Source organism: Grampus griseus (assembly GCF_964374135.1).
Source record: "Grampus griseus genome assembly, chromosome: 7".
Classification (NCBI taxonomy): domain Eukaryota; kingdom Metazoa; phylum Chordata; class Mammalia; order Artiodactyla; family Delphinidae; genus Grampus; species Grampus griseus.
The window spans coordinates 8742202-8751132 of NC_139001.1; positions in this window are offsets into that span (position 1 = coordinate 8742202).

Consider the following 8931-nt stretch of genomic DNA (forward strand, 5'->3'; position numbering starts at 1 on the left):
AGGTTTTCCCATTTCTTTTGAAATGGGACAAAAGGAATTTTGCTTCCCAGACTGATTAGAGCTGCCCCGTTTCTCAAACCATTTGGTGTTCCATCAGATTGCTGCCAACTGCTCCTAACCGCCTCGATCCAGAGAGGCCTGATGATGCCCCAGGATGGGTCAGCTGTGCCCCTGCTTCCTACAGAAATGACACAGCCTCGGCCCTGCAGAACGGAGCCTCGCTGCACTGATGAACTGCCAGGGCTGCCCAGGCAGAGGCTGGGGTAGGGGGTGGTCTGTCCTCTTCCAAGCCTGGACTCACCACTTCTTTCTCTTCTCTGGCTTCATTCTCTCCCTCCCCAGCTAACTTTACCACGAAGAGAAGACCTGTGGAGGCCCCCAGGAGGTCGGTTATAGTTTTACAACAATAAATCCCTCTCAATTAGTGGGAGCCCATGCGGAGGGGTTTGGGGTTGGGAGGGGTGGGCAATGTCAGCATCGTTCCACAGGATGTGTCCCAACCTAGGGAAGCTGATGGTCTAGATGCCCCCCGCCCCCCGCCCCCACCAAGTGGCGCCAGGAAAAGACCTTCCAGGAGTGAAGCCCAGACCCCCAGACACTTTGCTGCATGTCCGGGAGAAGGGGAGGAAGGCCTGGGGGGATCTCCGGTGAGGACCCTAGAGGCCAGAGATCAGAGACAGGAGACGTCAGAGGCAGATGCCAAAAGGACTAACGGTGGGAAAAGTTTTCCACCGTCTTCTGGCGTAACGTGTGCACAGGATTGTCTAATATTAACATTGAATTCTTTTGAGCCATGGGCTACTTATACATTCTTCCAACTATTGTGAGCTCAAATGAGAGCTTATTTAATCCTATCAGTAACCAAACGGGATAGATATTTTTATCTCCAGTTTACAGAGGGGGAAAATGAGACTTGGGGAGATTAAATAACTTGCTCAAGCTCACTGTGGTAGCTTGTATCCAAAGATGGCCCCAAACAACTTCACCCCTTCATGTGCACGGGTGCTACTTCTCCCCTTAAGAGGTGGAGCTTAGGGGCTTCCCTGGTGGCGCAGTGGTTCAGAGTCCGCCTGCCGATGCAGGGGACGCGAGTTTGTGGCCCGGTCCAGGAGGATCCCACATGCCGCGGAGCGGCTGGGCCCGTGAGCCATGGCCGCTGAGCCTGTGCGTCCGGAGCCTCTGCTCTGCAGCGGGAGAGGCCACAACAGTGAGAGGCCCGCGTACCGCAAAAAAAAAAAAAAAAAAAAAAAGAGAGAGAGATGGAGCTTATATCTCCTCTTGAATCTGGGTCAGGCTCAGATCTGCTTGACCAATAGAATGAAGAGGAGATGATGTGCTGGGACCTCGAAGCCCAGGCATTAAGAAGGCTTAGGAGCTTTGGCTTCCTCCCTTTTGGAACCCAGCCTCCATGATGTGGGGAAGCCCAAGCAGTCAGGTGGAGAGGCTTATTTGGAAGAGAGTCAAGGCTCTTGGCTGCCTGCCCCAGCTGAGTTCTGAACTGATGTGAAACTATTTTAGAAGAGGATCTTCTTTCCCCCATTAAGACAACCCAACTCATGACACATAGGGCGAAATCAAGCCATCTCCACTGAGCCCTGCACACATTGTAAAATCCCGAGTAAATACCTGTTATCCCGAGCCACAGGTTTTGCAGTGTTTATTACTCAGCAATAGATAACCAAAACAACCACACAGCCAGTAAGTGGCAGAAATGGGATTCAAACCCAGGTCTGGTAGTCCAGAGTTCACTCTCTAACCACTGTCTCCCATGGCTGACCTGCAACCACTGATGTGCAGGGCATCATCTGACCCATCTCCCCGAGATGAGGCTGGCAAACTTCCTTTCACATCCAAGATGCAGGCTGGGCACCCTCAGTTTCCAGGAGCCCTGGAATGTCAGAACCTTCCCCCTCGCACAGCTTCCGGAACTCCCAGCCCAGCCTGGGCTGGGTGCAAAGAGATGGCCTCAGGTCAGACTCACTGCTCCAGTCCCTCCGCAGTCACAGAACCAGCTGCCCGGGATGCCCACGGGGGCCCTTCCCCCTTCTCCCCGCATCCCCCCTCTGAGTGTAGATGAAAAGCCCACAAGCTGAGAGAAAAAGAAGTCAGAGGCAAGTGAGGTTGCCCTGGTGCCCCTGACCCTCGTCACCTGAGGCCAGCGCCAAGGAGGGGACTTGTTACACCCCTTTGGGATCTGAGAAAAGAGGGGGATAGTGCCCCCTAGACAGACATTCCAAAATAAAGGGCTTGGAAAGGAGATGGCCCCAAACCAAGCCTGCAACCCCAGGATGCTACCTGGACAGAGCGTCTCTAAGGAGAGAAGATCAGCCTCCTACGTACCTTGGCCTTTTGCCAAGTGAGAGGGGCTTCCCTGAGCGTGCAGAGAACTTGCTATGTGTCCTCTGTGGCTGGGATAGGGGACCCTGAGGACCTGGTGTGTGACAAGCACGTGTAGAGGCTAGCGGTGACGGGCTGTGTCTAGAGCAGCCCTAGTGGAGCACAGAGCAAGGGGAGCTGGCTATGCCAGGAATGCCCATGCTGCAGAAGCATGGCATCAAAGGGTCCATGAATGTCTCAGGAGCTGGCTTGGGATGGTTAGACCCAGCCCTAGAAGTCTGGAGCTGGCGGAGAGATCACCTGTGCTGAGATGCAGCAGGAGGTGAGGATTGGGGGGATCAAAAGCTCCCACAGGTGCCGAAGTCTCCCATCGGTGGCCTCTCCGGCCCCTTGTCTCCTCCCTCCATTACCCAGCAGCCCGGGGCGGGGAGGAGTGGAAGCACGAGGCGGGGGGGGGGGGCGGGTGGGGGGTGGGGGGAAGCTGCTGGCAGGGCTCTCCCTGCCTGAACCGGTGGGGCTTCCCTGTGGCGCGGGTCTCCACGGTGGAGGGGACAGCTCCAGCTTCCATGAACTTTGGAGTCTCCACTGTTTTGCATAACTCCACGCTGTAATTACTGAAATCGGATTTTTGTGGCTAAAAGTGACCCAGAGCATTTTTATTATCTTGGATTGACCTGAAAAACCAAGAAACTGACCTTAGATTTCATCCAGGGTTGAGAGAGAACTGACCCCACAGAGCAGGTTTGAAAAGGAAAGGGGAGAATGAAGTGGTTTTCTGAGTTTACCCACAGGGCTCTTCTGCTCAGTAAAAGTGTTACACAAACAAGGAAGAATTCTGGCTAATTTAGCCAGAAAGGGATTCATTGATAGGATACTGGGTAGCTCAGAGAATCACTGTGGGCTCAGGAAGCAGGTCCAGCAACTACATGGTGACAAAGGGAACTCCGGAGAGGACGCCACCACCTCCCTCTGCCCACAGGGCATTGGGTGACGCAGTCTTCGCGTGTTCCTAGAAATTACAATAGGAGGCAGCCGCCACCTCCCATCAAAGCCCTGTTGGTGGGGAAAATGCCAAATATAAGCCCGTGACTCAGATGCTGGGCCCTGGAGCGGGGGAGCAGGCAAAAACCTATGAAAAGGGTGAACCCTTAATTGATCGCCCTTAAAATGGAAGTAACAGCTGCATTCACTCCCAAATTATCAAGATGACATTTTCTGCCACCAGGCTAAATGAGGATTTGAGAACTAGATTGTTCTACAAGATAGATTATTATAGAAAAATAAAGATACTTTCTTGCATGACTGAGTTTGCAGCTATGAGATTCATATTCACTCCAGAAACGAGGCAAGAAATGAACAAATGAATCAACGCAAGTCCCTGGCATGTGCTTGTACACAATGGGTCCTGGCTCAGTAAGTGTTGGGCAAGGATGCTGGTCCAAGTCATGGTCTGCCCGTCCTCCCCATCCCCCCCGCCCTATTATCTCACTGCTGCCCAGTTAGCAGCAGGGCCTTCACTCCCGCGGGGCCAGACAGGACATGTGAGCACTTGTTCTCACAGATGGTAGGCTCGCTCTGTGCTCCGGGAGAATACGCAGCACACAGCAAGGGCCAGGAGACCCAGGCTCGGGGCCTCACCGATGCTCTGGACCCGCCGTCCTGGAACGGCACCACCCATCCCTGGTGCCCCCAAGCCCTGGACTCCAAGCCTCCCTTCCAGTCCCTCAGCCTCCCTCAGAGGACTCAGCCCCGGGAGGGCCGTAGGTGCCATGACCTCTGGCCCATGGAGGGCGTACCTCTTGTCCCTGTTGCATTTCGCCCTCCCCCCCGCCCCCGCACCATTCTTCCTCACCATCCTTCAAAGCTCAGAGGAGTTCCCGGGAAGCCTGCCCTGGTCACTGTTTGGTCTCTCTCCTCTGAGCCCCATGCTGCCAGGCCACATGCAAACCAGTGTTCTTAAAGCTGGAAAAGACTTAGTCTTTTCAGAATGACTTAGTCCAAACTCTCCACTTTAAACAGGGGCAGGTTGAAACCCAGAGACAGTGTTAACTCACTGTAGCTGTACAGCCACACCGGTGGTCAGTGGCAGAGTCCAGACCCCTGGACCTCCAAACTCCAGTGCCCCTTCTCCCTCCTGGGATGCTGCATGCACTGCCTCGTGTGTCTGCTTCATATGTGGGTGCTGTGCCTCCCCACAAGGTCACATCCCATGGGGACGGTCTCTTTCTCCTTCTCAGGTGGACGGCAGGTGGTGCCCAGAGCCCACCAGGCATCCCCAGGGTGGGCAGAAGCCAATCCAGCATTCCCTCCCTAAGCATGTATTGATGCTCTGAGGTCCCAATAAGTAAGACTAGCACCAGTGGGTGGTAACTCCTTCAGGGGGGAAAGCTGAGAATGGTTTCCATGGAGACCGCCCAGGCTCTGGTTTCCATAGCAACGCTTGCAAGAGGTTACAGCGCTTCCTACTTATGTCAACTTAACATTTCCAACTGTTCTAGTCTTCAGGCCAAACCTGGGACTAATGCAGAGCTTCCTTTCTAGGACGGGTGACAGACCTCAAGGGCCAGAGGGGAAACAGGTGAAACACTGTGCAGTTAGCTGACAGTGAGGCCACCTCCTCACCTAACAGGCCCTCCTCCATCCCAGCAGCAGGGTATATATATGCGGAGTCATACACACACTTAAGTGATAAAAAGAGCACATCTTCATGACGTGGAAGGATATAAAGTCTTACAGCTCCTATGCACCTCCATAGAGCTAGCTTCTAGAAAGTTCACAAGTGGTATATGTGTGTGTATATATATATATATATATATATATATATATATATATATATATATATATATATATATATATATATATATATATATATATTTTTCCTTGCTCAGCCACCTGCTTTACGCTAATTATAGATCTTGGAGAACTTTACACATCAGCACAAATAGATCTACTTCATTCTTTGTAATGGCAACAAAATATTGCATTTCTCTTTTTAAAACTAATTCTTCATCTGAAGGTCTTTGGTTTCCAGTTTCTTGCTATTACAGCAATAAACATCCTCGTACATATATTTCTGTATACTTGTTTGAGTATACCCATAGGGTAATTTCCCTGGGGTGAAATGGCTGCGTCACACACATTGCATTTTACAATCTGAAATTTTACAATGTGATTCCTGTCAAACCAATTTACTGCCACTATTTTTTTTTTTTTTTTTTTTTTTGCGGTATGCGGGCCTCTCACCGTTGTGGCCTCTCCCGTTGCAGAGCACAGGCTCTGGACGCGCAGGCTCAGCGGCCATGGCTCATGGGCCCAGCTGCTCCGCGGCATGTGGGATCCTCCCGGACTGGGGCACGAACCCATGTCCCCTGCAGCGGCAGGCGGACTCTCAACCACTGCGCCACCAGGGAAGCCCCTACTGCCACTATTGATACAAGAAGACTTATACACACTTGGGAAGACTGGGCATTATTAAACTTAAACAAAACAAAACCACAAAGCCAATCTCTCCTAATCATACTATGAGACCAGCAAAACTTTAACACAAAAGCCTGAAAAGGACAGTATGAAAAAGGAAAATTACAAGGTGAATTCCCTTTAAAGTCAAGAATAAAACAAGATTTGTAACTATTTCCATGGTACCAGAGCTCCTAGTCAGGGAGGTAGGATAAGAAAAAGAAATAAAAGTTTTAATTATTTGAATGGAAGAAACAAGATCTATTTATAGTCAGTACAATTGCTTATATCAAAAACACAAAAGGATCGTTGGGTAACCTCTCAGAATAAAAAAGACGGCTTGGCAAATTTGCTGGATCAATAGTCAAAAAAAAATTACATTTCTACACACTAGCAACAAAGAGTTATAATTATTAATTATAATATCAACAGTATAAGAGATTTAGGAATCAATGTAATGAAAACTGTGCAAGACCTCTACGAAAAAAGTATGAAACTGTATTGGAAGATATTAAAAATCCAAATAAATTTTTAAAATACCATGTTCATGCATCAGGACACTCAGTATTATAACAATTTCAATTCTCCCCAAGTGGATCTATAGATTTAATATGAGTTCAATAAAAACCTCAACAGAACGTTTTGTAGAACTCGATAAATTGTTTCTGAAATGCATATGAAAGCAAAAGCGTAAGAACAGTCATGGCACTGCTGGAGCAAATTAAGGTGGGAGACGTGCACAGTCAGATGTGCACGTCTTATTTTAACTGTGGTTATGGCTCAAATAATAAACCCAATAGGACAGACTAGAGAGCCCAGAAATAGACCTTATGCATATGGAAACTAGATCACTGCAGGCACACACTGCAGCTCAGTGAGGAAAGGAAAATAATCCACGTCGAAGAGAACAAATGATTATTCCTACCTCACACCATACCAGGGAATAAATTCCAGGGGATTTTAAAATGTAATATATAAAACTTTAAAAGGAATAGAAGAAAATATAGGATAATCTCTTTTCATTCTTGGGATAGGATGGATTTCTGAAACAAGGTGCACAAAACCCTAACCAAAAATAAGAAGATGGATACATTTGACTACATTAAAATCAATCATTTCTGCTTGGGAATTCCCCAGTGGTCCAGTGGTTAGGACTCCGAGCTTTCACTGCCGAGGGCCCAGATTTAATCCCTGGTTGGGGAACTAAGATCCTGCAAGCCATGTGGCATGGCCAAGCAAAAGACAACAACAAAAAAATCAATAATTTCTGCTCATCAAAGAGGTCACAACGAAAAGTGATAAGACAAGTCACAAAGTTGGGTAAGGTATTTGCCACACGTCAATGATAAAATATATAAAGAACTTCTACAAGTTAATAAGAAGAAAATGAAGCATCCAGTAGAAAAATAGGCCAGAGAACACAAACAGGCATTTTATATAAAAGGTCCAATACACATATGAAACTTGACTCACTTTCCTAGTAATCAGGGAGGTGATAATTAAAACCATAATGAAACACCATTTTACTCTCAATCCATGGACAAAAAATCCCAAGTGTTGTTAATATTAAGTGTTGGCAAGAACTTGGAACAAGGAGGATGCCTATGCAGTACAGGTGGGAATGTGAATTGGTTCAACTCAAAAGAAACAATCTGGTAGAGGTTTTTTTTTTTAATATTCATTTATTTGGTTGCGCTGGGTCTTAACTGCGGCAGGCAGGCTCCTTTAGTTGCGACTCAAGGGCTCCTTAGGTGCAGCACGTGGGCTCCTAAGTTGTGGCATGCATGTGGGATCCAATTCCCTGGCCAGGGACGGAACCTGGGCCCCCTGCACTGGGAGCACGGAGTCTTAACCACTGGGAGCACAGTCTTAACCACTGTGCCACCAGGGATGTCCCCAATCTGGTAGAATTTTTGTGAGTTGGCCATTTCATACTATGTGGCCCAAAGACTCCTTTTCTAGGGAATACAGGTGCATATTAATAGAGAAACCCTTGCAGAGGTGACCAGAAGCCTTGTAGAAGCAATGTTCATTAACGCATTGCTGTAATAATAGTAAAAAGTCAGAAAGAACCCAAATATTCATTGTTAGAATAGGCAATTAAATTATATATTCACATAGTGGGTTGATACATAGCAGTACAAATGAATTAAACACTAGTACAGGTGTCACCATGGCTGAGCCTTAGAAACACAAGGTTGAGGGGAGGAAAACAAATCAGAGAATAACCCATGTGTTTTATTACTATTTTTATATTATTCAAATCCAAGCAAAACTACATTAAGAGCTTCATAGATATGTGGTTATAAAGACTTTTTTTTTTTTTTTTTTTTTGCGGTACGCGGGCCTCTCACTGTTGTGGCCTCTCCCATTGCGGAGCACAGGCTCCGGACACGCAGGCTCAGCGGCCATGGCTCACGGGCCCAGCTGCTCCACGGCATATGGGATCTTCCCGGACCGGGGCACGAACCCGCGTCCCCTGCATCGACAGGCGGACCCTCAACCACTGCGCCACCAGGGAAGCCCTATAAAAACTTTTAAAGCAAAGCAGAGAAACTCAGGATAGGAGTTACCTGGATTCGTTCATTAATATACAAAGATTGGCTTAATAGATGGAAAATTGGTATATTTTCATGATCGTCTTTGGATCTAAAAATAGATGTATCTTTAATGTCCCTCATAGGATATAGAAGTGGGGCGGGGGGGGGGGGAAGTAGAGGCTGGGATGATGTGGGAGCCTCTGAACATGGGAGCCAACAGTTCGTGCCACCCCTGAGCATGAATGCTTCTCCCCATACTGGGAGGTGGTCTCCTCCTCCTTAAATCAGGGCTACTTTGGTGACTTGCTTTGACCAATAATGCACTAAAGTAATATTCTGGATCTTCAGATTCCAGGCTTTGAAGGGACTGGCAGCTTACCCTTCCCCTCACTTGGAGCTCAGTTGCCAAGCTGTAAGGAAGGCCAGGGTATTGATTGGCACTCATTTGTAGCCATACCCTGGACGGCAGGGGCCATTTTGGATGGCCCAGCCCAGCGAAGCCTCCAGCGGAGTGCAAAGCACGAGGCAGCCCCTAGCCCACGAGGGCTAACGTCAGTCAGTGTGGAACTCAGCCATCCTGCAGAATTAAGTTCTGGGG